Source organism: Crocodylus porosus, unplaced genomic scaffold (genome assembly GCF_001723895.1).
Source record: "Crocodylus porosus isolate Cpor-Errol unplaced genomic scaffold, CroPor_comp1, whole genome shotgun sequence".
Taxonomy (NCBI): Eukaryota; Metazoa; Chordata; order Crocodylia; family Crocodylidae; genus Crocodylus; species Crocodylus porosus.
Window position 1 is genome coordinate 17,006,280 of NW_017728951.1, and position 26,998 is coordinate 17,033,277.

The 26,998-nt window shown below is 46.6% G+C and overlaps 1 long non-coding RNA gene across 1 annotated transcript in view; it reads right to left on the reverse strand.

Moving 5' to 3' along the window:
• Nucleotides 1-20,641: 20,641 nt before the first annotated feature.
• Nucleotides 20,642-26,998, reverse strand: part of LOC109324182 — a 7,241-nt gene continuing 884 nt past the window's right edge. The window contains exon 2 of the long non-coding RNA XR_002104869.1: nucleotides 20,642-24,557. This is a non-coding gene — a long non-coding RNA (uncharacterized LOC109324182). The remainder of the gene's footprint in view (nucleotides 24,558-26,998) is intronic.

The following is a 26,998-nucleotide window of genomic DNA, read 5'->3' on the forward strand; positions in this document are numbered from 1 at the left end:
TCTCTCTGGTTGGCTGTAAGTACCTGGGACTAGTAAAAGGTAATCATTGTTACAGCTTGTGCTAGCCTGCAGCTGTGTATTTAATTACTGTAGCTCTGGCTTTGTCTGTAGCAGAGCTGTGCGGGACAGCAGGGAAGTGACTTGTCAACAGCTTTGATCTTTCAGTCCTTGAAAACACTTTGTTCAAGAAACCAAGTGTCCTCTTTGAGGTTTTTCAATCCTCAATACCTCACAAACCTAAAATATATCTGTCAGTCACATAGACAGTGTGGCTTTTAGCTAGCATCAGTGCAAATAAGCCTATCAACATCCCACTTACGTATGAGAAATTCCTAGTTTACTCATGTAAAAAAACATAAGCCCACTTGAGTCTCGGAAAGTAAATGAACCACTCAAAGCCAGGCAATGTATTGAACATTAAAGGATGCAGGAAACTATTAACATGAAGTCAAAAACCAACATAGGACTATGTCTTACTCATATTACTTATGGAAGTCCAATGCGATGACTCACATGAATGTGGCAAAACTTGGTTCGTAATCATAAGTTAGAGTCTAACTAAAGCTGCCAAAATGAAATAGCTCTGCGACTCTGGAATTTGGCTTTGGCTCTACAGAGAATGCGCTGGTCCTAGAGATCATAGTGGAATAATCACAAACCGCTCCTGCTGAATTCCTCGGTACCCTGCTACACTGAAAATGATCAAACAGATGCAGCAGACTAACCTCCAGATATTTACTTCAGTTAGATGCCGCTCTTCCAGAAATGGTACATTTTCATAGGCAGAATTAGGTACATCCAAGCTAACACATTCCTGACGAGAGCAGCGACAAAGGGCCAACTTCTCCTCTTGTATATACCAGCATAATCCCAATGGACTGCACGGACTCAGAATTGGACTACATGATCAAGTTATCATGAGACACAATAGGATATGAACTTCCAGCATGTCAGCTATCCCACGGGAACCACTCGTGTGCATGCTCTTGGCCTTCAATTAAAGTGGGGTAAGTTCCCTCACATTTACTGTAGGCCGGCTAATACTCTATAAATTTGCACCCTAGCTTGCCTTACAGTATCCTAGTGCACCCTAGCTTGTTTTGTCAGTTCATTAAAGTGACAGCAAAATTGGGTGCTTAAATTCCAGTAATATAAAATACAAAATAATCTTTTGTTCATAAAACCACGAGACCGAGTGAGAGAGAGATTCAGATATGAGTTGTAAAAGTTTCAAGGAAGGTAAGATGTTAAGAAAGAAGGCAAGGGAAAGGTAAAAGGGAAGAGCAAGCCACCAAAGCATGGCGGCAGTTTGACAGTTCTCTTCTTGCAAGAATATTTAGAATAGTTCCCGCTGTCATTACTGCAGGAAAGGTTTCACTTTGATATTATAAATATTAAATGCTTTGAAAGGAAAAAAGTGGCAAAGGATACAGCTTGAATTCTTTATTCTCCCTGAAAAAGAAACAGTCGTTAAATGGTATTCTCATGGACTACAAAGGAATAAGTAAACCTGCTGTAATTTGACCTTAGAAATGACTGACTATAGATTCCATTAACGTAACTCCAAACTGAGTCTTTCAGAATATCAACTGCAATCCTCTACGACTCTGAATATCTCAGCAGTGAAGACTCCTTAGGGTGCTTCGGATATCAATATTGTTAACGTGCCAGGAAAAAGAACCAGTCAAAAGTAAGCAAACGGTTGGATTAACCAGAAAAACTGTCTTCACATTTAATGCAGGCACCTACCCACATGCAAAGCTCCCTTTTGCATGCAAGGGACATTTTCCTTAAAAATGCAACGTGAGCCACATTGTCAAGGCACGAAGTGGGGTTTAGACTACATGATAGAAAGGAGAGCACCGAAGAAAGGACTGCTGCAGGGGGCAAAATCCCAAGATTTGTTTTCTGCAAAAGTCTCACTGGTTCTAATAAATAATAAAAACTTTCCACCTTCCTCTGGAGGAACTGAATGATCTGTACCAGGGGTGGGCAATTATTTTGGCTGAAGGGCTGCTTAATGAGTGTTGGTGAGCTGTCAAGGGCCTCAAGGGTAGCTCCACCCCTTGACAGGTGCCCCGCCCCCTGGTCACCATCTTAGGACCAGAAGCCCTACCCCTAACCCCTGACCTCTGCCAACTGAAGGCCTTCCCTTTGTCCCAGAAGTACTCTTTTTGGGAGGTGGGGGTGCCAACTTGGAACCAGAACCCCCCCCAACAAATTGTATACTAAAAAAAAAAAATCAAACATCTATAATGTATTTCAATTTTATTTAAAAAATATTTTTGTCCTGATTTATGTGTTTGCATAGAGTATATAGAGGTGATTGCGTAATAGTGTAAAATACAGCCTTACTCTTGTATATTGTGCTGGGGAGTAAGACTTGTTTGTGGGGAGTGTGTGGTTGGGGGAGTGTGTGGCTGGGGAGTGGGTAGGTGTGTGTGCTGCGGTGCGTGTATGTGTGGGTATGTGAGGGTGAGGGTCTGGGGTGTGTGGGAGGGTGCGGGTATGTGTGGGAGCATGGTGGGGGTGGGAGTGCATGTGGGGACTATGTGGGGGTCTGGGTGTGGGGGGGTATGGTGGGGAATGGGAGCGTGAATGAGGGCTGTGGGAGGGTGTGGGAGTATGGTAGGGGGTGGGGTGTGTAGGAGGGTATGGGTATGTGTGTGGGGTATGTTGGGGGTGGGTTCTTGGAGTCTTCAGAGTGTGCGAATCCCCAGAGCCATACGTGGTGGCAGCAGTGAGTGGGGCCAGCCCTGCCTGGCCCCATAGCACGCGTTTCCACTCTCCCACCTGAGTCTCTAGCTGCATGTAATGGCAACATGCAGGGCCAGCCTCACCCAGCTCCATAGTGCTTCCATCTGAGTCTTCAGCTACACATGGAGGCAGTGAGTCAGACCAGCCTGGCTCGGCCCCATAGCACACATTTCCATGCTCCTGCCCGAGTCTCTAGCCATGTGCAGTAGCAGTGTGTGGAGCCAGCTCCTCCCAGCCCCTTGGCTTGCAGCTCCTGCCTGAGTCCGCAGCTGAAAGTAGCAGCCAGCCCAAAGCACGTGGCCACCATGCTCTTGCAGCTGTGGGGACAGCCCAGCTGGGCCCCATAGCACGTGGCTCCCTGCACTCCCATACCCCCAATGGGAGTCCCTGGCCCCCAGTCCACTGGGCCCTTTACCTGAATTTCCATGCTCACAGGTAGGGAGGTTGGGAAACAGGCACAAGGATGCCAGGCAAAAGCTTCTTGTCTCCAGTGCTCCTACCCTGGGGCTGGGAGCAGGTCAGGCCAGGCTGGGGCACCAGCTTTCAGAGGGGCAGCGGGGGCCAGGGCCTGTGATCAATCTTTCAGCTTACAGAGGGGCCCCACAGGCTGGATGGAATTGCCTGGTGGGATGGATCTGGCCCATGGGCCGTATTTTGCCCACCCCAGATCTATACAAATAGAAAGGATTTAAGGACCCTTGTGAGACATAAAAACATTACCCCCTCCCCCAACCTCCTTCCATGGCTAAGTGACTTGCCCATTTTTACACAGCTTGGATGAAAACTGAACAGTGGCTGAAATAGGTCAAATGAAGAAGAGATACTCCAGGCCCACTCTCCTCCTCAGTGGGGAGTGAGGAGAAATAAGGAACATTGGTGAGAAACCAAGCACTACTGAGAAAAGCCTCGTGGCCCAGCCAGCTCCTCTGCCACCCGACGCAACCCACCGTTGCCGAGGCTTGACCCTTTTTGTCCCCTACTAGTCTGGGGCTGGCTGCCCGGCAGCTGCAGCCTCCCCCTGGGGTGCAGGGGCCAGAGCTGAGCACAGCAGCCCTGGCTTAAACTGTTCCTCCCTGGCTCAATTTGCTGCTGTCCTGGGTGCACGTGTAAACACTGCACTCAGGAATAGTTTACTACAGTGCAAATTGCTCTGCAATTTACTCAGTCACATTAATTGCATGTGTAGACATGTTCAGTGGGTTCCTTTCTGTGATGTGCCAACTTACTTCTGTATCTCATAGATTTCTGATGTCTAATATTAACTTTAAAGAAAACACAGCCTTAAAATGCATTCAGCTCATTGATATGTGTCTTCGCTTAAGGGTTTTTGTAGAGGAATACATTACAGCTTCACCTGCTAGTTTCTAGCAGGGAGATAATCTTTTGTGAATTAAAGGCTGTGAACAACCATTTATTTCTTAGTATGAAAAAATATGTGTATTTCTTTCCTGGAGGTAAAATGGGGGATGTCAAGTCTAATCCTCTTACAGCTATTGCCTGCTTTGAGCGTTCAAACACCAAAGGCTTGAAACAGCAGCATAACTAAGGTGGGGCCACTGAAGAAGGGACCCCAGGCACAAAGTAGGGGGAAGGATGGAGAACTGAAAAAAACAGCTGCCACCACGTCCATACAACCGTGTCGGTAGCATGGTGGCAGCCAGAAATCGCTGTTGCCCCCCTATGTCATGGCTGCCCTAGGCACCCAGCTGCCTTGTTACACATCTGGTTTGAAATCCAGTTGGACCCCCTTCTGATTTAGAGGTGTAGGAGCAGTCCCTCTCGTCTGCCTGGGGACTTCTTTTCTCCCCAGATTTTAGGTCTTTTTCCTTTATCGCTACATGAAGCATTGGTTGGTTTTGCAGGGCAATGCTTTCTCAATCTATTCTTGTACTGCTGGTGCATTACCTGAAGGTCTGATATAGCATTTGATAAGAGATGTTACTAGTGTAATTTTAGAAGTCAAGTTCCCTTGGCAACAGTTACTGACATCTCTAACTCAAACAAAATTTGAAGAATTCAGCTCTCTGGAATGGCTTTAAAAGGCAGAAACTCTCTTGCATCATGGCAGCTTGCAAGTCTTTCAAATTCACCTTTAAATATAGAGGAAGTTGAACTGTCAAGAATGATATCCAGAAAGCAGAAGGTCCCAGGAAAAAAAAAATCATCCAGGTCTGCAGAGCAATTGGGAAATGGGGGATTAAGAATAGTGATTTAAGGCAGCTGAAGTGAGGTTGGGCAGAGCTGGAAGGAGAATGGAGGTTAGAGAAGAACTGTGCAAGAATGTCAAACATGGAAGAGACCCAAGCAAAGTAAGAGATGGGAACATCAAAATTAGATGTGAGGGAAGAGGAAATGAGAAAGGGGAAAAAGACAGAGAGAGAACACAAGTTGCAAGGTGTGAAGAAAACTAACTGAAAGGAGAGAAGGTGAATGAAACTCCTCATTCTCTCCCTACCTCTATAACCGCTCCTTCTGCACATACTTTGCCTTGGCTTCTCTTCTCCCATCTAGCTTCTCGCATGGGTCCTGCAGTGCCTTGATCTTGGTTCCCCCTCTTTTCCCTCTAGATCTTACACTGGAGTAGCCTCTTCTGCAAAACATGAACTCAACCGCCATCTCTGCTAACAGCCCTCTCTAATCCAGATCAGTCTTTTCTTGTCCAAACTAAAATCTCATCCTCTCTCTCTGACATCTCATGGTTGGCTAGGCATGAAGTAAGGTTCAGCATAGCGAAAACTGAACCCTTTTTGGTCTTCCTCCCTGACAACCCCCTCCCGACTCATCCTGAGCACTATGGACAACGGCAGACTTCCTGTCACTTGAGCCCACAAGCAGATGCCATCTTTGACTTTGCATGAGGTCCTCACCACCAGGCCAGTTTCCTTCTGCATGGGATCTCTGAGACGCTTCCTTTCCTACCCATCCACAGAGCCAAAACTCTTGTCCAGGCTCTCATCTCTTACTGCAATGTTCCCTTCCTTGGCCGTGATACATGTAATCTCACTGCTCCTATCCACCCAAAATGCTACCCACCCAAAAGAAGAGCAAGAACCCATCTTGAAGGGCTATTAAATATTACCCAGGTTTCAGCATTAGCATGTCTTATGTTATTGCCTATGTACATTGCTGTGTATTAGAAGCAGCTGTTAAGGATTTTATTTAACCTCTACAGTTTTAAGGCTGGTATTTACATTTAAATTGTCAAGGAAGTGTCAGGCATGTGGATAACCCAGGTACTAGCCCTGCTGGCGAAACCTCATCTATCCCTACTTACCACTGACCAGCTGCATAACCTCAGATACATCACTTCACCCTACCTCTAATATCCCCTTTGTCTGGCCTGTCTTTTTAGAATACAAGTTCTTTGCAACTGAGCCTGTCTCCTACAATGTATTTGTGCAGTGCCTTCCCTAGTGGAGGCCTGTTCCCCCTTGGGTTTTGAAGACCTACTGTTCATAATAAACAATTTGCACACGAGTCCTAAGCCCAGACATGATGTAAGTAAGGGGAAAAAAGCTGAAGAATCTCTCTCCGTTAATTATAATGTTGTGAGAGAGAGAACTATGGAATCTAGTGCTCATTAAGGAAAGAGAAAGTCAGGGTGATGCAAAAATAAAGAGATTTAAGACAGCAGAAAAGATGACTGTAGCTGTACGGGGCCTTATTTATAATAGCAACTAGAAACCTGAAGGGAAACACAGTGCAGAGCAAGAATAAAGTAGTAGATGAGAAAGATTGCACCCAGAAACAGCAGAGCTGGGAGAAAGAATGAACTTGACGGCTATAAACTACTATAATCGGAAAGTGCTTAGAGGGCTAAATGCTGAGATTGGGAAATAGTACTAGAAGAAAGGTGGTGGATGAAGCACATGCTACTGAATAAGTGGGTTATGCTACTCTTGGCACAACTGGTTCTGACTTTCCATGGCCTACCCAAGCCTGCGATGGCCATGGGGCCCACATGAGCAAGGCACCCCAATTCTACAGCCAGTGATGAACCAGAAAGTGATGTCACATCCAGAAACCTTTGGTTCCCACCCCACTGACAACTCGTGGCCAGCTTTTCATACATGTCCAGAGTGAATCTTAAACTCGCACTGTTGGTGCTATACCAAGGTAGTTTGACCCCTTTGCCACCACATCCCCCCTCAAAATACTCTATAGAAAAGGTCAGAAATATTGTTACCCAGATCTCAGATGAGCTGGCTATAACAACTTCCTGGGGATACTTGCTAAGGGGGTTTGGGATTTTGGATGAGGATGCACAAAGAACCTGGTCTAACAAACTCCTTCCCATTGCTCCTGAACAGACATCCACTGGCATTACTCAGTATCAAGAACCCTGGACTTTATGTGTACTCCTGCTGTATGACTGGTGTGAAAGGTTTTCCCCTATTAGAGTATGTGAGACAGATAAAACCCAGGGAACTCAGACCATGTTCAGGACCCTGGCACACAGGATAGAGACAGTTATTAACGGCAACCTAGGATCACCAAATGAATTGCATTTTAATCTTCTCAACAAAGAAGTAAAAGCCTCCCTCACATGCACTTACTAGAACGTATCTGCTTCTCAGAAGTAACCTGACTCAGACTTAAATTTGTGACTACAACCTACCAGCCACAAAACTCATTTGAAGGAGAAAGGAAATCCCTAGAATCACGGAAGTGAAAAGTGGAGAAGGTCTACAGGATTACCCAGAGCATCTGGTCTCTTGGTGCAGGTCTGCTCCTATTAGTGCAGTAAAACTCTGCTAGTTTCCGATCCTCTAGTGAAGGGGCAGCATCCTGCAGGAGCTCATTCCCAGGCCCTTTACGTCTTTAGCTATTATCCAATCTAAGCGCTCCCGTTGGGGGGGGGCGTGGTTTGTCTTGTGACTTCAAGCGTCTCATAACCCTTCTTCTTCGAATGCTCCAAACCTTGGCTGCCTTTGTCACCACTCCAGTCCTGCCACCGCATACACCCAGTCCAGAATTATTTGGCTGAAGATACTCACTTCCGAAGGACTCTCAAAGGAGCAGAAGTGAATTGAAGCCTAACCAAAAAGGATTTGTGTCACTTCAGCATTTTAGAAAATCCCATGCCTAGCCCTGCGTTCCACATCCACCCAATACCACTGATAACCTTCGTGGTGGCTTTGGATGCACAAGGGCTACAGGACTGACTACCTCATGCCGGACCAGGTGAGGTCTGCAGGTGCCTGTGGCTGCTCCCTCAACTCTAGCCGTGACCACATGGAACGGGAGAGCCTCGTGTAACCCTATCTCCAAGCTCTCACGACTCTTGCAGCCTCTTTTATCAGCACTAACACATTTTTCATTGATGCTTGAAGGAGAGAAATCCTGCCCAGCATTTTCTTTTCTTTCCAGTTCACTCCTGCACCTTCCTCCTGTTGTAACAGATGGGAGAACAAACAGCGCGTAAAGGAGCGTGCCTCGCTTCACCGGCTTTTCGAAAATTCAGATCTGAATTACAACATTTGCACCAGGCTGGTGCCTTCTCTGAGGAAGCTAGGACAAGGTACAGTGGTTACTGATTGGGAAGAAATTATTTGTAGCACTGCTAGGGCTGGTGTAAGTGAAGGGTCAGCATCCTCACTTTGCAAAGTCCTATTTAAGGAGCCAAGAAACCCAATGTCCATGTTCCAACTTTTGTTAAAATAAAGCAAGTGTCTCTTCCCTATAAACAAGTCTCCTCACAAGCCTATAAATTACAGTATGCCTAGTTGCAAATCCCAGACCAAATTCACAGAGTATAGAAAGAATCTGTAGGAGGTTGGCCTGGTGTAATTCCCATATCAATTTTGGCTCGATGAGCCTGAGAGGAAGTAGAAATGTGCCAGTAACACTTCCTTCTCTCTCTTCAGAGCCTCACCTTCAATCTGACTGCAAGCATGCATGACTTCCCTTAGCCCTAGGATCACAAAGGGCTGAAGTTAGATTGAATTTGGCTCGGTCTTGCTACGCAGACAGCATTTAACCATCCCACAGAAAACAGACCTTTGCAATCCTGGGCTGCATATAAGAGACATTCCCTGCATTTCCCCCCTCAGGCAGAGATTACACCCATGACACTCCTTAGTGTGGATCTCTTGCTGCGGGTGGGGAGAAGATGAAGTCTCAGACACCTTCCCTTCAGTTCTCCAAATCCTCAGACCACTGCCGATCGAGATCAGACTCCCTCTAATGTGTCACCATCCACTTGTACCGCAGTTTATTCACCAGTAGCCCCTACCTTACTGTGTTGCTGCCTCTCAGGAACGAGGAGGCTTAATTAATGCTTTAAATTGTTCTTGCACTCTCAAGTGAAATGCGCTACATAAAAATAATGGTCCTTGATGTCCGTTAGCTAAGAGAGGAAGGGGGGATTGATTCTGGAATATTTCTTTCCATAGTTTCATAGACATTTAGAAATATAGTGGGGGCTGGTCTTTAAAAAAGAACTCTAATTTTTAAATTTCTTCTTTAGTTTTGGCTAGAAACATCTCTGATATCAAGAAAAATCGAGCTGTTGTGTTTTTAATCATACCACAGCCTTGAAATGTAAGCCTTGCCATTGCTGCAAAGAGGAGACAGGTCGGCACTGGTGGTATTAGCACATTGTTCACTGAGGTGCAGAAATCACTGTCAGAAGCAGCTCCTCAGAAGACCGTCTGCATTTCAACTCCACGTTTGGCTATGCTTTTATGGTGCACATTTATACCTTCAGATAATGTATAGCTCCAGCAAAAAAATAGGCCTCTAGAGTAGGGTTGTTTCACAGAGCTGTGAAACAGAGATTAGGTTGTTCCTAGAAAGACATTCCCACAGGCTCAGGACATGCTTTTTCAAGCACTTCTGAAGTCACAGCTCATGGGACAGCTTCTCTGCATTTCACTTTCCCAGATGGGTGAAGCTGCAGCCTACCCCGAGGGAAATTCAGTTTCAGCCTCATTATTCGTAAACTTTATCTAGTAGAAGCCTGTGGGGTCCCAGATCATCTGGGCCACATCTGTGCTCTCGAGTTAGACCGCTGTACATCTGGAGTAACGCCGCTTCAGTCAATGCAAAATCTCTGGATTTACGCTCGGAGAACCCCGCTCAGCCCTGGCCCTGCCTGGTTGAACACTGCACGCCAGACCATAAATACAGGTACTAACATCCCAGCTATTTCACCCTTCTGACTTGGATTAAGGAAGCACAGCTGCAGACATACCCTGACAAGGACAGTGTTTAAAAGCAAGCGTATCACTGTTTTGACCAGGATGGCACTGATTTGAAAGAGCTGTCCTGGCATCCCACGGATTTGAAAGAACATGCAGGGCTTTGTCCCAGTTTAATAAAATTTCTGTCCCAGAAAAACGTGCGAGACCTAAGAGTGCAACTCTGCTACGAGGCAGAGCCATGTCCCCTCCTGGCACAGGACCTCCCACTCCGGAAGCAGTGTTATGGGCTTGCTGCAGCACAGGGCATGCACCAATCAACTCTGCCCACAAGCACTGCAGTAATCTGGCTGGTCTACATCACCTACGGCAGCGGGTCTCAACCGAGGTGACCGCAGTCTGGGGTGCCACAAGATGTTTTCAGGAGAGTTGTTGCATGGGCACTGCTGCAGCCAGGTGGGATTGCTCTGGATACCCACTCTCATGCCATCATTAGGATTATCTGATAAACCTAAAGCAGGCAAGAGCACCCAGTCCAGCCACAGCCCTACCCACTCGGGCCCTGCAGGGCATCTCCTGAAAACAGAGGCACATGGGGCAAGTAGAACGGCTCAGCCTGGCTGTGATGGCAGCCCTGCCCCACTGAGAACCACTGAAGTAAGTTGGGACAGCTCAACCAAGGTCCAAACTCAGAAAAATCACCTAGGGTGCCCTGAATCTAAAAAGGCGGAAAACCAAACTAGCCCCGCTAACTTCCCTTTTGGAAGTATTTTCACTTAGTAGCTTTATAAAGCATTTTCCTATGAAAACTTTCCTATGAAAATAGGGTGTTTAGTGCTATGAAATGCAAGCAGTAGAACTTGGATCCGTACACAAGGATCTTAGGATACATTTCAGATAATGGTGTGGCTGCTGGACAGGGCAATGGACTGTGATCTGAGACACCTTGGTGCGAAGCTTGGTTCTGTCATGTAACTTTAAAAAAAGTCACTGCACTTTGGTGTCTGTCTCCCCCCCACCAACCATTGGTCCAATTTGTTTATTTAGGAGCAAAAGCCATTTGGAAGCAGAAATCACCTCTGGCCATGGGTGTGCACAGTGCCCAAAAGGAGGAGGCACTGATGTTGCTTTGTTCTGCTAGACACCACACTACTAAAATTATCATATAGAACCAGCCAGCCAGTAAACTGAAATGGCTCCACAGTTGCTTTCAAGTGATGCCAAAGAACAGTACTGAGATATATTTCTAGGACCTAACATTCCTGACCCTAAAAGTTACCTTTTAAACAAGGCATTGCAGGTTGCCGTCTTCTGGGATTAAGCCTTTGCAACACACATCAAAGCAACTGAAGACTGAAATATGGAGTTGGAGGAGTAGGCCAAACCTCAGGAAGGGAGATCGTAAGAGCCTGCACAACACAATTGGTTTTGGCATCAAGCACTCCCAAGCTCTCTATATTGTTAGACCCTGAACTTTAGGCTGAGTAAACCACAGCTTCACCATTTCCCTCACCATTCCCCACACAATGAATAGTGTACTGTCAGGTTGGTACAGGCTTGATCAGCAGGAGCCAGGCTAAGTTACGGTTTACTGGATTTTAGACAGAAAGCAGGACTCTGTCTCTTCTTCATGCCTGTCTCTCTCTAAGCCATAGGCCTACAGTGCTTCATGCTCTGATCAGTCACTCTTTTGTAGGATATGTCTTCACTGCAGTGTTGACATGTGTAAATAATCCACATGAACTCCTCTCGAGTTTACCTAACCCCAGAGAGAGCAGCCACACTGCAAGATAAACACTGAAGTACACAGAACAGCTGTATTAGCAGGCTATGTGAGTTATGCTACCTTAAGCTGTGACCGATGCCAAATGGTAGGCCACTCAAAAGCATCACCACACCGGAGTAAAAAGTGTGTGTATGGACACAACTAAGTTGGAAACTTCATTTGGAGTCATAACAGGTTGACACTGCCACAACGACAAGCCTACAGGGATTCTGGGACTGAATCAAAACACCGGTCTGCTTATTCCAGTACCTCTGACTGCTGGTACCAGGGACAGAAAATCTAATACGTTTCATTATGAACAATTAACTCACCCTTACTTCCTCCTAATCCTGGAGGTGAGTGTTTAGTTTATTCCCCGAAACAAAAGATTATATTCTTTGTAACTGTTTCTAATCCAAAGTATATAGCCTCACTTCTTTCATATCCTTCACTGAAGTTCACTTTGTGCTGAGGACCTTCAGTGTTGTTACTTCAATTAAATGAAACAAAATAAAGTACTGCTTGGTTTAAAACTTCATGTTATAAAATCGGGATCTTTCGTGCATGTACAGTTTGTTTGATTTGTGCACTTCATATGGGACTGTGAGCCCTTGGGCTAAGTACAGATATTTCGGAGGTTAAATCAGGTTCAAAACGGCCGCCTGATTTAAATTTAGCTTATCCCAGCGCTGACCTTACATTTACAAACCCGGTCTCAGTGTCAGGCAATCAGTCTAAACCTGTAACTGAACAGAAGTGCCATGCAGACAAACTGGTCTAAACATTGCAGAACATGGTTTAAGAGAAACCTGGATCTATGTAGTACCAGACTCCATGCAGCCCGGGGGCTGCTCTTTTCACTCCCCCCTTTCCCTGCACTGGGCTATTTTTTGCACCACCCCACCAGCCAGTACTCTCAACCCCCATTCCCATAAGCTCCTCTGGAAGCAGCTGCTTTTATCTGGGTCAGGGACAAGAGGACACCAGGGGACTCTCCTGCCAAATTCAGCATGCAGCCAGTGTCAGCTGAGGGGTGCAGACTGCACGCATGGGTGTTCAGAGGGTCACTGGCCAAGACAGGCACTGGGGGGCCAGGATGCCACAGCAGCCAGCCTGACTCTGAGGGACAAATACCTATGGCCAAAAGTCAGGTCAGGAGTGGCATGGGCAAGCTGAGAATAGGGCCGGGGCTGCCCAGCATGGGAAGCAGCCCAGAGGGGTTATTCACTTCACTAAAGACTGAAAAATTGATTCCTAAGAAAGGCAGCCTGGATGGGTTTGCCTACATCCTAAAGACAGGGAATTGATTCATAAGGCAAGCAGCCCGGAGGGGCTGGCCTTCATCCTAAAGACTGTAAACTAATTCATAAGTGAAGTGTCCTGGAGGGGTCTGCCTTCCCCCTGAGGACTGGAATTGATGCATGAGGGAGCCTCATGGGGCATTCTTCTTTGTCTTCTTTTTGGGAGTTTGCATTCTTGGTTCTTGTTTTTCATTATTCATGAAACTGGTGAAATTAGGATATGATTTTCCAGTTCAAGCACACTGAGTGTCAGTGAAGCTGGGGGCTTTGCCCTTTCCCCTCCTCCTTCCAAGCCCAGAACACCAGACAACGCTGAGGAAGTGCTAAGGGTGGCGTGTAGGGGAGGCAGAGCCCCATGAAGAGACTCCTTCGTGTCACTCAGCAGAACTAGCTCCCCAATAAATGTAACACCAAAGTCACGGCAGATGAGAGAAGAACATCTAAGAGCACCTGAGTGAGATCACAGCTCCTCCACTGTCATCACCTGGTAGAAGGAGGTCAACCCGGAGGGGTCCCAGGTCCTAGTGCACCTACTTGCAACAGACCATAACTACAAATTTCTATTTGGAATTTCTGCATTTATTTTGTGAATCATGTTTGTAAACTGAACAAAGCTAACATCGTGTGGTATCCCACAGCAACTTTGAAAGAATCAAGGCATCTCAGGGCGCCAGTTACCCTGGCTGAGAATCACTCAGCTCGGGAGTCTCTGGATTGCCCTTACTTCAAATTGAACACCCAAAAGCCAGTCAAGAATTATACATTGTTTACTTTTTTGCAACTGTGCTGTATTTCCACAGAAAGTATCCTTTCATCTTGGGCAATTATCTAAACATTCACAAAAATCTGTCTATGTTCTTTAAACACTCAGATGATTTTATTTCAGGTAGTTCTTGGCACATATTAAGCTTCTCAGAGCAAGCTCCTTAAAGAACCTGGTTGGAGAGAACAGAATACTGCCTGGGGACATGGCGGCTTATTAAAGAAGTTGGGTATTGATGCAGCGGGAAAATTTAGACAAATATCTCTATTTGCATACATTTGAATTTAAATGTCATTCCTTCTCTATTATGTTTATTTTGGAAACCATAGGTTTAGCCTTGAAAAAAAATTAAAAGATGCCAAGAAATAAACTCAAGCTAGTCAATGTAGGAAGTGAGTGTTATATTGATCTAGTTTTCCAGCACTTGCAAATACTCAATCCTTAACCAGTGCCAACAAAACACAGCTATTTTGAGGGCCACATGCCAATATTAAGATCCAGAGACTTCCAGAAACTACAAGGGCTAAGAACAAATGTCAAACCCCTTGAAAACCTGAGAAACTCTGATTTCCCGCCTTATACCACAGTGTCTTCAGACATTACCAGCTCCCTCAACTCGCCAAGAATTCCCAGTAGTTTCCTTCACTCAGCAATTTGGTGTTCCAAACCACTTCTTTTGCTGCAGAATCTCAGTCTACAACATCCTATTACCTAGATTTAGTTATGAACCCAAGAGCTTGGTTCAATGACAGATATATGTCCATTTGATATGTTTATATATAAAAACACTTTGCTTTCTTTTCATATGGATATTAAAAGATGCCCCAATATAGTTTCCAAAGTTGTAGTAGATCATCTGCCATACTTAGGCCCATCTTTTACAGGCAGCGTGCTGTACTTAGTGAAAAAATTAGATATGGAAGTCAAAGGGCCAGGACCATCTTACTGGTGCTGCCAATGACAACCTCTCTCACATGCATGCTAATCTCCTTCTATACATACTATTAGCTGTGCAAGGAACTGGGGGGTGGGGTGACTGGTTAGGTCCAAGTTCTGGAACTGTTGTCAGCCATGGCCATTTTCAAGGTGCCTAGGCTAAGCTGCAGAAATGTTGCTAAGCAGAAGGTCCAAAGCCTGTTTCTGAGTAACCACAGTGTGAACCTTTGCAGATATGACAACTAGCTTGGTCAGCAAAGTGAAAGAATCCATCAAACACAATTAAACAAAGCATAAGGCCTGAAAGGAAATAAGAGAAGACTATAGATTAAGTAATCCATATACACTATATCATAGATTTTTCTTAAAATATTAGTAGTAGTGATTGATGTCCTACCACCTGGACAAGGGAGAAGAGATTGATGTCATATATCTTGACTTTAAAGAAGTCTTTGATCTGCTATCCCATGATCACCTCTTGGCAAAACTGGCTAACTGCGGCTAACTCACCACAATCCGTTGGCTGGGAAATTGGCTCTGTGGTAGGACCCAGAGGGTGGTGGTTGACAGAAGTCAATCATCGTGGTGCAGTGACTAGTGAGATCCCTCAAGGCTCTGTCCTAGGGCTTATACTATTTAACATTTTAATTAATGATGTTAGACATTGGTGTCAGAAGTGGGCTGGCCAAGTCCACCAACAACACCAAACGCTGGGGTAAAGCATCCACACCTGACAACAGGGGGGTGATCCAGGCAGATCTTGATAGGCTCAGGAAATGGGTGGACGAGAACCTGATGGTGTTCAACACTGAAAAATGCAAGGTTCTCCACCTTGGGAGGAAAAACCTGCAGCATGCTTATAGGCTTGGCAGTGCTACGTTGGCTAGCACTACAGATGAAAGGGACTTGGGGGTCATCATTGACCACTAGATGAATGTGAGCCTTCAATGTGATGCTGCGACTAGTAAAGGGAGCAAAACGCTGGCTTGGATCCATAGATGCTTCTCAAGCAAATCCCAACCCGTCATTCTCCCGTTGGATTCGGCCTTGGTAAGGCTGCAGCTGGAGTATTGCGTCCGGTTTGGGGCTCCACAGTGGATAAAGGATGTGGAGAAGCTTGAGAGTGTCTAGAGAAGAGCCACACACACGATCAGAGGTCAGGAAAACAGACCTTATGATGGGAGGCTGAGAGCCATGGGGCTTTTTAGCCTGGAAAAGTGCTGGCTCAGGGGTGAGCTGGTGGCCACCTACAAATTTGTCAGAGGTGACAACCAGGATCTGGGGGAACATCTGTTCACCAGAGCACCCCAAGGGATGCCAAGGTTGAACAGTCACAAACTCCTCCATGACCATTTCAGGTTGGACATAAGCAAGAACTTCTTTACTGTCCGAGCCCTCAAGGTCTGGAATAGACCACCGCCAGAGGTGGTTCAAGCACCTACTTTGAACACCTTTAAGGGACATTGGGATGTCTATCTTGCTGGGATCCTATGATCCCTGCTGACTTCCTGCCCCTGGGGCAGGGGGCTGGACTCGATGATCTCCCGAGGTCCCTTCCAGCTCTAATGTCTATGAAATCTATGTATTAGAAATACAAATGTATTAGAAGTTATTTTGCTACCCTAGATATATTGTTGTTAAGATTCTTAGATAATTTGTAAAAATGAAAACAGCCTTGTCAAAGACAACCATAAACTAAGGTTAAAAAACTGCCAAAAAACAAGCCAGGATTGAGCAGCACTCCATTATGGAGAAGGAAAGGAGGTAAGAAATCCTCCCTCTTTCTTACCCAAAGATATAAATCCTAAGTAACTGACACCTCTAAATCCACAAAAGATCTGATTTAGTCAGTTCCAAACATTTCTGTGAAACAAAGAAATTTAAATAAAACCAATCAGAGATCATTTACTAGAATATTGGGACCAGCCATCTACAAGTATTGGGCATAAGCTAGAGGGAAATTTGGAGAATTCAGCACATTCAAGACAATCTGCTGCCAATCTGCGTGCCACCCTTCTCCTGCCTCTCAAGTCTCCCCAGCCGGTAGAGATGAGAATCTATGTCGTGCTGGCACAGGTAGCCAGACATACTTTGGGATAAGCCCTTGTTTTCATATTTTAAGATGCAAGCAAATAAAAGGTTGGGCTGCAGGCTTGTTTCTGCCTCTTTTATCAGCAGCCTACCCACAAAGTTGCCGGTAGTCTGGGCAGCAGAACCAGAACACAAGCTGATGCTTAGGAGCCAAAGCGCACAGCCAAAAGCACAAGCTGAGGGCTGCGGGCCAAACTCAGCAGCTTCTAAACCAGCCAAAGACAAACCAGGCTACAGACCAGAGACCTGGAGAAAGAGGCACAGGCTTCAGTGCTGACCAGCCATGAAACTAGAGATGCTGCCTAAAGACCAGAGCTACTGCTCCCAAAAGGCGACCTCAGAGGGTAATTACTAGGCCTATCACAACTCATCTAAAAGGACTTCCTCATCTAGTGATTGCTCAAAGGGCTCAGTTAAGGTATTCTCTCACAAAGCAGCTACCCAGAAAAGGCCTAAAAGATTACCATAAGACTTCACCTTGACAAGGCCTCAGTGCATTGCTTAGGCAAAACAAATAGTGTGATGCCTGAACGTATTAAAAGGAATAAAGCAGTAAGAGGTAGGGAAGCAATCTTACCTCTGTATTCAGCACTGCTAGCACTGCAATGCCCAGTTCCTGTATCCATACTTCAGGGAGGATGTGGAAATACTGGGGAGAGATTTGAAAGCAGGGTCACAAAACTTTTGAATCTGTGACTCCATGACCCTAGTTCTTCACTTCCTTTCTTCGCAGGCCATTGCCTGCGTTGCCCTCAACATAATACCAGCAACTCTTCAGTAAGGCCATGACTATAATCAAGCCCCGTGCTTCAGGGCTTCATTTGGTCATCTGGGAGGATCAGGGTTCACTTTTTTTCTGTAGTTGGCCAGATGTCACCTAAAAGATTGCCTTCCTCAGAAACATCAGATTGGTCACAGCTGGACTGGGTGGCTCTCGTCGGCTCTCAAGTGATATTGAAAATCTTCTTCAGATCCTTAGCTGGGCTGTTTTGCTCACATGCTTGGAGTCTAACTGATCGACAGATTCGTGGTTAGGAAGGAATTTTCTCCCAGACTGGTAAAATCTCTGCAGGTTTTCCACTACCTCTGCAGCGTGGGGTTTAGCTCCCCTTTTGCAAGAGTGCTCAACCCCCAGCCCATGGACCAGATGAGGCCTGTGGACCATGTCATCTGTGTTATCACCACTTCCCCGCTACCGAAGTTTCAAAACTATGAGGCCTGTGGGACAAATAGCATGGCCCTGCATGCTAGATCAGGGTCACAAAACTTTGGAAAGGCCCAACCTGGGCTTGTGGGAACCAGCAGAATCCAGGTATGGGAAGCCAGATCTAGGTGGTGCTTGGCTCACTCTGGGGGTATTTTGAGGAAATTCAGGCGATAATCCAGAGGTCAGGCTAGATGTGCTAATGGGCTTTTCTGACTTGATACGGCATGAAATAGGGCAATCTGGGTTTGGTTACGTGAAGGGAAAGAGGACGCCCCACAGGCTGATAAACAGCAGCGACTAAATACAGAGCAGAAGATACGAATATGGCTTGCTAGTCCACCATCTGCTATTTGCCTCTTTCCCTATAGAAAATAATTACTACTGGGTACAGAGAATTGGAGGCAGCAACCTCAAGACCTCGCAGCAGCAACAGCCAGTCCACAAACCCACGGGAAAGGATGGACGAGTTTATTTATAGAGACTGGATATTGGTCAATAAAAGAGCTACACATTTCTAACTCCAGAGGCATATCACCCAAGTAGTCAAACAAGCAAGCGTGTTTCTCCATTTTGCACAGCCTTCCTCAGAGGAAATCAATACTTTTGCTAAATAAATAAATATACACAACAGCATTAATTCAGCTCACTATGACAGGGCTTTCTTTTTCCTTTTTTATTTTACAGCAAAAGCCATTACATTTCCAGTGGCTGGAGGGGAAAAATTATCACTTATCTTGTCAGATGCCTGTTTGATTTTTTGTACAACAGAAATGTATTATTTCAGCCCAGCAAGTTTGTTACTCACATCTAAAAAAAAAAAAAAAGAAAAGAAATAGAAAAGAAGAAAGAAAGAAACCACAAACATACAGGATGGGACAAAGTAATTAAATTTCAGCAAGCTTCTTCTGCAGCAAGCACGCGCTTACCTCTGAGCGCTAGGGCAGTTCCACTGACGTCAAGAGGAGCATTCACACACTGTAAATCAATCATGTACTTATGAGCCTTGCTGAATTCAAAGTTACGTTAAAGCCATAGTTAAGCTAGAGTTCAAAAAAAATTTAAGAAAAAATATGCTTAAGTTGCTTTGTACAAAGGGGAAACATTTTGTACATATGCTTCTCTCTCGCCCCCTCCGCCCCATATATACATAGTATTTATCCATTGTTCAAATTACAGTAAATATAGAATTTGTGAATCTATATTCTAGATACATAGAGTACCCTCTCAATTACATAAAGCAATAAAACCTCTAATGACAGACAACAATATTTCTCTTCAGCTGCATACAAAAAGTGCTTATAAAGTACAAGTACTTTATAAAGTGCTTATAAAGTACAAGTCAATAATAAAAAAAAGAAACCGTGAAACATTAGTGCACCTTGCAAAGCATCATATGATTGTGTCTTTTTAAGAAGCTGTAATGGAAAGAAATGGTCCTCCTAACTTCAGACTGCAACATTTTGAGAATGCATTTCTCCACAAAAGCACCTTCAATTTTGAGATGATATATTTAAGCTAATTGTTTGATGCATCTCCTGTCAAAGAAAAAAAAAGTTGACAGCTCACAGCTAGGGCAAAAGCCTTTTCTTCCCCATTTTTCTCTTTGTAAGATTTAATATATATACTTTAAAATAAAATGACAACTCACTTTGGATAATCATGTAAGAAAATAATACATGCAGTGTTCACCACGGCATGTGCGCACTTCATTCAAACTAAAGAGAGCTTTAAATCTCCCTATAAAGTGATACTTTTGGCATTTTAATTAAGACGTGTGCACGGTTTGCAAATCTGGCCTTCATGGAGCCTGGTACCGAGTAATACCCAAAGTCATCCCCATCTGGAAAAAAGAGCAAAAGAGAATATGTCTCTTTCCTTTTGATCTAAAAGGGGCAAGCTGAGGGAGACGGCAGTGTCTCTAATCGTTTCCAGCTCTTCTGCTTTTGTCCCCAGTTCCCTACCTTTCTTTTCTACCTTAGTTTGCTTTTTGCTCTTCGTGGTATCAAGGGCTGTGGTTGCTTGTGGAAACAGCGGCGGGTTTACAGAATCAGACTTCCCATGGAAACAGTTATATTCGCTGGGGGACAGAGCTTCAGCTTCCATTAACTGTTTCGGTGAGGAGTGACTACTGTAAGACGAGGGTTTCAACCGGGGGTACTTGCAATGGCCTCAGGGGGTACTCGGCAGCGGGCACCACTGGCACTCGGCTGCCGTGCTTGCCAGCTGGCTGCTGGGGACTCCCTCCACACCCCTCACCTGGCCGCCGGGGTACAAAGACTCCTGCCTTCTCAACCGGCCGCCGAGAGTAAAATGACCCAAAAAGGTTGAAAACCCCTGCTGTAGGCTGTTGAAAGCCATTTTGGTACGTATGTTACCAATATAATTCCTTCATTTCTTTTTCTCTCACTTCTGGAGTAAAAGGCCACATAAGAGTTGGTTATTGAACAGAGGCCACGTAGAAAACTGCTGCACTGCCCTTCATGCTCCATCTCATAAAGGCGATGGGATAGTGGAGAAAGGGCAGGGGCCTCCGCTCCCTCTGACGAGACCTGGGGGACAGGATTTCTACAACTTTGAACCAGCAGCAAGGAGAAATGAGGGGATCACAAAGCCCCATTTTAGACACAGCAAAAATCTTAGGGTGCTTTTGAATCTCGTGCTCCTGCCACGCCATTTTTGGGGGGGCGAGGAGAAAGCAGTTCCTCCAGATGTCCCCCTAAGAACTGAAGAAATAAAATATCCGTTCCTTTTTCTGATGACTTTCTCCAAGGAGGGCTGCTTGACTGAGCCCTTTCGGGTCAGTCTTGCAATGCTGAAATAAGGTTGCCCCAGTTCCCGTCTTGCTGCTTTGCCACTTTCTGAGATTGCAGCAGCTGCATCGCGGAGAAAGCAAGATGCAGAGCAGCGTCTTCTCTCCTCTCGGAGCGGAGACGCAAGTATGCCAGTGACCCGGTGCTTGAGGCTTATTTAGCGATGCACTTAACTCCTGGCAGGCTGCTTAATCAGGTTTTACGAAGAACCAATTTAAGCCTACGGTAATTAGATGCAATGACTGCTTCTTAATGGGGACAGTATGCTGCCCAGACTGGCTGACTTCACACACTTGTCTCATGTGATCTCCCTCCGGCTGGTTTACACTAGGGATAGGCAGGTGGTGGTGGGTGTATGTGTGTCTCTCCATACACCCATATCTTTCTCAAGCACGTTTCAATAAAATGGGTGCTCCTGCTCATTTCTAACCCGGACCGAGTGCGACAGAGTGGCCTGCCCTCTTAAGAAAAGGCAGCTAGGGAAAGTGAAGGGCTGCAGCTGTGGGAAGGCTAATGAGGGCATGGCACTGGGACTCAAAAAGCCTGGTAGGCAGGAGGTGGTGGGGAGGGGAAATGGGAGCCAAGGAGAAGCACCTGAGGTAGGAAATGTCTGTGCTGGGAGCCTGGGACAGGAAGCCTGAAGCCACAGCAGACTCATCTCAGGGGCCGGGATGATAGATACGGGCCCTTTGTGTCCTTACTCCGTTTGCTGAAGGGCTGGATAGGACTGGGGCAGGCCGAGCTGCTCCAGGAGCAAAGGCCAGCGGGGGGAAAGACTGCATAGTACTAAGGCTGGCTGAGAGACACTTAGGGGAGGGACAAAGCCAGGCTGAAAAGCCCTGAAGCAGCAACCTGCTATACCTAGTAAATGTAAAAAATGGAGTTACGAGAATGCCACAAGGACACAATCTGATGAGCTAAGCACTCCAGCTGTTAAGCACTTGTAAAGTCTCAAACGATCCCAAAATTTTGATTTAGTAATGCAAATTATTTAGCACACTCTCACTTTCCTCTGATATAAATAAGAGGACTAGAAGGTGACGAGAACAGAGCTACAGGAGAAGGCGCAAAACAGAGCTACTGATGAAGGCAAGTTAAGGAATATTTTGCTGGAGCCCCATGCCTGATGAGGATAAAAAGGATCCTGCTGATTTTGTTTTAAAAGTACAAAACCAGCAGCACTGTGACAACAGAAATATTCAAACATGAAAGAAAAAGTAGAGAACCACTGTAGACGGGAAAATGAGCTCATGAGGAGAGCCGCACAATGAAAAGATAACCAGTTATGCGAGGAAGAAAAGGATCCAGCTGGGCAGAAGCGGGAAAAGGCGAGGGAGAAACGAGGAAGCCCTTGCCATCCCCGTGGAAGCAGCTGCAGCAAACGTGCGTGTCCAACAGAGACGGAGAGCGATAATGCTGGACCAGCGCTACGAGCCAGAGGGGATGAGACCAAGGTCTGATTGCCGGTATTCAGCCTGAAAGGTGAGGCACGTTCTCCCATTAAGCTTTTTCCCTGGAAGGATGCCCACAGAAATCAGGTATTGCCTAGGTAACGCGTGTGGTTCATGGTAACCTGCAGAGCCACACATTTAACACAACTAAGTGCTTTGATTTCTCTTTGACTGTGAGTCCCTCTCACTTGGCTGCTCAGTTCTTCTTAGGCCGACCTTTCCAAAACGTACTTTTCCCTATACCACCTCTACACGTCACCCAGGACACTGCGCCAGTCAGTCCTGCAGAGTGTCACTTTTTCTGTCCGTAAAGATTTGACTTTAAAGCTTATGATTCCCAGGGCTCTTGGGTTAAAAAACAATGCTAATCTATAGAAGCTATATCAGACAGAGGAGTCTGTCCCATGGGGACCCAGCATCTCTTCAAACCCAGGGAAGTGCCAAGATACCGAACCTATCCTATTACCACTATTAGACACCCAAATCCAATCTAACCTTTTCCAGCCTCTGAAAAAAACATTAGTTCATCTACTTTTACAATGCACTACTCTCTTAGCCTTAAGGAAATCATGAAAAGGATGTAAAAGGAGCCACCCACCCACTAAACTTTTGCGCTGGCAGTTTTTCAGGGACTCCAGCAAGGTGGAATAGGATCTGGCCCAAAGTTCACAGGATTTAACCCTTTGAAAATGTTTCAGGTTTCCTCTGTCCCCCTGTCCAGAGGGACTCCCCAGCACCACTTTGGTAGTACAGGCAGATGCGCACTCCCCAAATCTTTCATGAAACCTGAAGATATTCCTGGAGCAGCTAGTCTGCACGGCAAGGGCCACCCCAGAGCCAGCTGACCCTTCCAGGGGGCTGAGACTCGGCAGGACCTGCTCCCTCCCTAAGCGCAGGCAATGAAGGAGCCTGCGACTTGGGACCAGGCCTGCTGGGAGATATCAGCTCAGCCTTTGGCAACTGGGGTGGAGCATGAGAGCAGGGACAACTCAAGGGAGAGCCAACCTGGGAATAAAAAGTGTGAAACAACCCAGGGAAGAACCAGCAAAGACGCCGCACTGAGGCATGCAGGTGGAAAACGCCAGGAAGGAGAAAGGGCAAACAGTGCAACTGTTAGAGTCGGCACGGGTTCCTCCTTTGCTGCCATGGGGCTGCACGGACAAGTGTTTAGAAAGCCCTGGATTGACCCACTCATCGTTTCACCGTTGATTAATCACTGTGTCACAGTCTCTACACCATGAACTGTTGGTAACGACTCTCTACTGTAGAGACCATATTTTCCGGTATCTTAAGTACCATCCAGGTATTTTAAAATGGTTCCCCTCCTCCCCCGCCTTCCTAGCTTGAAACAGCGGGAGCAGGGAGGAAGGAACAAAGAGCTTCCCGTGACAAAGCCCAGTCCGGTTCTTCCCTCTCGTGGGAAGAAACCACGATGGCCGTGAAAGCCCTGATGCCCTCAGAAGCTCCTCCCCCTTGCTTGACATTTGATGACAATCGGACATAAACACGGGAAGCGAAGGTCCTAGAAGAGAGAGAATCTCTCAAGGTGCGTGGGTTGTTCTTACCAAGGACTCCAAAGATGAGAAAGGCGGCATCTTCATTAAACAGACAGCGGAGAGACCCTAGTAGCATCTATGCACAAACTTGAGGAGGATGCAGAAAAATGCCCGATTATATTCTTTTCCTCTGTGTTTCCATATACATTTCACTCACCACTTCAAGCCTGGTCTAAGACCCACTGAAGTCAATCGGCCTCTTTCCATTAATTTAAACAGGCTTTGGTAAGATCTTTGTTACCAAGACGACAGGAACATTGCTAATATCTAAAACAGACTAGACAGTATCACACTAACTTAAAAGCAGCAGAAGAAAAATATGGGGCAAACTACTGAAATTAAGAACATTTGGACAGCTGAAGGAAAAAAAAAAGATTAAGAAAAGTGCTGTAAATACCAAGCAGACAGGTGGGAAGAATGCACCAGGCACTTTTAGCACTACATACAAAGAAACCCTATTAACAGAACAGGAGATTTTCAATTCCAGCCCTTTTTCTAAGAAGCAACTCACTATAACAACTGGACTAGCAGATCTATATTCAGCGAGCTATTAAAAAAAAGGAAGATATCCACAGGATATATGAACAAAATGAAAGCTTACCATTCAATGCTAAAAGACCACTGGGATAACGTTAATGAGGTTCTTGCAAGAGCTAGAATTGGAGAGAGAGTAAAAGAAACAGCAAGTCTTTGATCACTCAAGAAATGCACACTGAAAAGTGATTGTTGGCTGCCTCATTTGGTTTTCTTAGGAGACAAAGAAAAATATCTTAACTACCTTTGGCTCATCGGGGGAAGGGGAAGACGAGGGCGGAGAAAGCCTTGGAGCACTAAACCAAGCGTCACCCACAAGAACAGCCCAGCCTAGACCAATGACGAGCAGAACAAATACCCAGGTAAGCAACAGAGGCCAGGGCAGTACTGAGAGTAGGGGGCCAGTGCATGCATCTTCAGGAGGCTTCAAATGCCTCTACACAACGCTCATAGTACGGAGAACAAGCAGGAGGAACTCACCCTCCTGCTAGCTGACACCAACCCAGACATAGTGGGGCTCAGAGAAATGTGGTGGGACCCAACGCACAACTGGGCAGTGAGTATCAAGGGCTATATGCTGTACAGGAGGGACAGGACAGGGAGGAAAGGTGAGGGTGTGGCATTCTACATCAAGGAGGAATACACATCCTCAACGAGAAGCACGGGGTCAGAGAAGGGGCACACTGAAGTGCTCTGGGTTAGAATACAAGGTAGTCGAGGGAAAATGGACTTAACAGTGGTCTACTACAGACCTCCCAACCACGGGGAAGAGCTAGACCAGGAATTCTTAAGTCAGCTCACGGAGGTAGTTAAGTCAAAGGACATGGTCATCATGGGGGACCTGAACTTTCCAGACATCTGCTGGGAAGAGCAGTCAGCCAGGTCTGACCACTCACATAGGCTCCTAGCCCAAATGCAGGACCTCCATCTAACCCAGGAGGTGCACAGCCCCACCAGGGGAGACGCCTTGTTGGATCTAGTGCTGGCCACGGGCGATGACCTGGTGAGAGGGCTGCGGGTGCTCGACCACCTGGGCGACAGCGATCATCGCCTGCTGGAATTCACCATCCAGAGCAAGGTAGCAAAGGCCTGCAGGAAGGCAGCAGCCCTGGACTTCAGGAGGGCGGACTTCAATGAGGTAAGGAGAATAGTTGGGGAGGCACTGAGGTCCTGGAGGGGAGGGAAGTTCGGGTGTCCAAGAAGAGTGGTCATGCCTTAAGGAGACGATCCTCCCAGCCCAGAGGGAGGTAATCTCAACACGGATCAAAGGGTGCAAGAGGGCACAAAAGCCTCCATGGCTCACCAAAAGCATACAGAAACATCTCCTAGCTAAAAGGGAGGTGTACACCCAATGGAAGGGAGGAGCCATCACCAGGGAGGACTATACCTTGGTTGCTTCGGGCTGCAGTCAGGAAGGCCAAGGCGGAGATGGAACTGGGACTAGCTTTCCGGATCAGGGACAACAAGAAGTCCTTTTTCAAATACATAAGGGGTAAAAAGAAGGTACCGGATAACGTGGGGCCTCTGCAAGACACGCTAGGAAATGGTCGTCGCACCAGATGACAAATCTAACCTTATTTAACAATGTATTTGCTCCATTTTCCTGAGCAGGGACTGGGTCACCCCCCAGATCCCCGCAGGCCCCAAGGGAGGCGCACCCAGGCCAAGGGTCAGGGAGGATCTAGTCAGGGAAATTCTGGAGGGACTGGACGTATTTAAATCAGCTGGTCCAGACGATCTCCACCCCCGAGTGCTGAGAGAATTAGCAGAGGTCATTGCAGGACCCCTGGCACGGCTGTACGAGCACTCGTGGTGCTCTGGTGTATGGTGTCAGAGGACTGGAAAAGGGCCAATGTGGTTCTCAATTTCAAAAAAGGAAGGAAGGACTTTTAATTACTTTATTCAGGGGTTCAGGGATACAACAATGGTGGCCGCTTGCAAAGCGAAAGCACAAACAACTTACTACCAACCCAAAAACTAGATCGGACAAATCTCTTTGTCCTCGGATCCAGAAACCAAATTGGGCAAGGGAGTTTGTTTTCCACACGGGAGCCACCCGCACCCATTTTTATGCCCACCAAAGTGCGTCCAACACACACCAAATACCAGAGAACCAAAAGATCCGAGCCACAGACCGTCCGCAAAAGTGCGTCCCACGCACACCAAATCCCAGGCCAAAAGAATCCCCAGAACAACCAAACCACCAATACATCACACCGTGACACACCCCTTCGCTGCATTTCCCGTCGTATCTCACGTGCTATGCGGTCGGCGTGCCGGCCACACAGTCCTAAGCAATTCCGACCCTGCTCCATCCCATCATACACGTCACACAACCTTCAACTTCAACACAATAGAGAGCAAAAAAGCAGCCTGGCGAGGGCCCAGGACACGGCAGAGCTGGAAGTCGCAGTTCGACACCGAGCCAGCCCGGTTGCCCAGACCGGTCATGACATCAGAGCGCGCATTTGAGACGGCCGTCCTCCACCCGGCACAGCGCGCCCTCAAGGGCCCAGCGTGCCTCAAAGGCGGGCACCGGCCGCCAGAGCACAGCGTGCTCAAACTCCAGCAAGAGGCGTGCCTGCACCAGGAGGCGGAAAAGCCGCAGGGCATCATCTGAGCCGGTCCCGGCAAGCCGGTTCCGGCAGCTCTTGAGGACGGCCAACTTGGCCTGACCCAGCACGA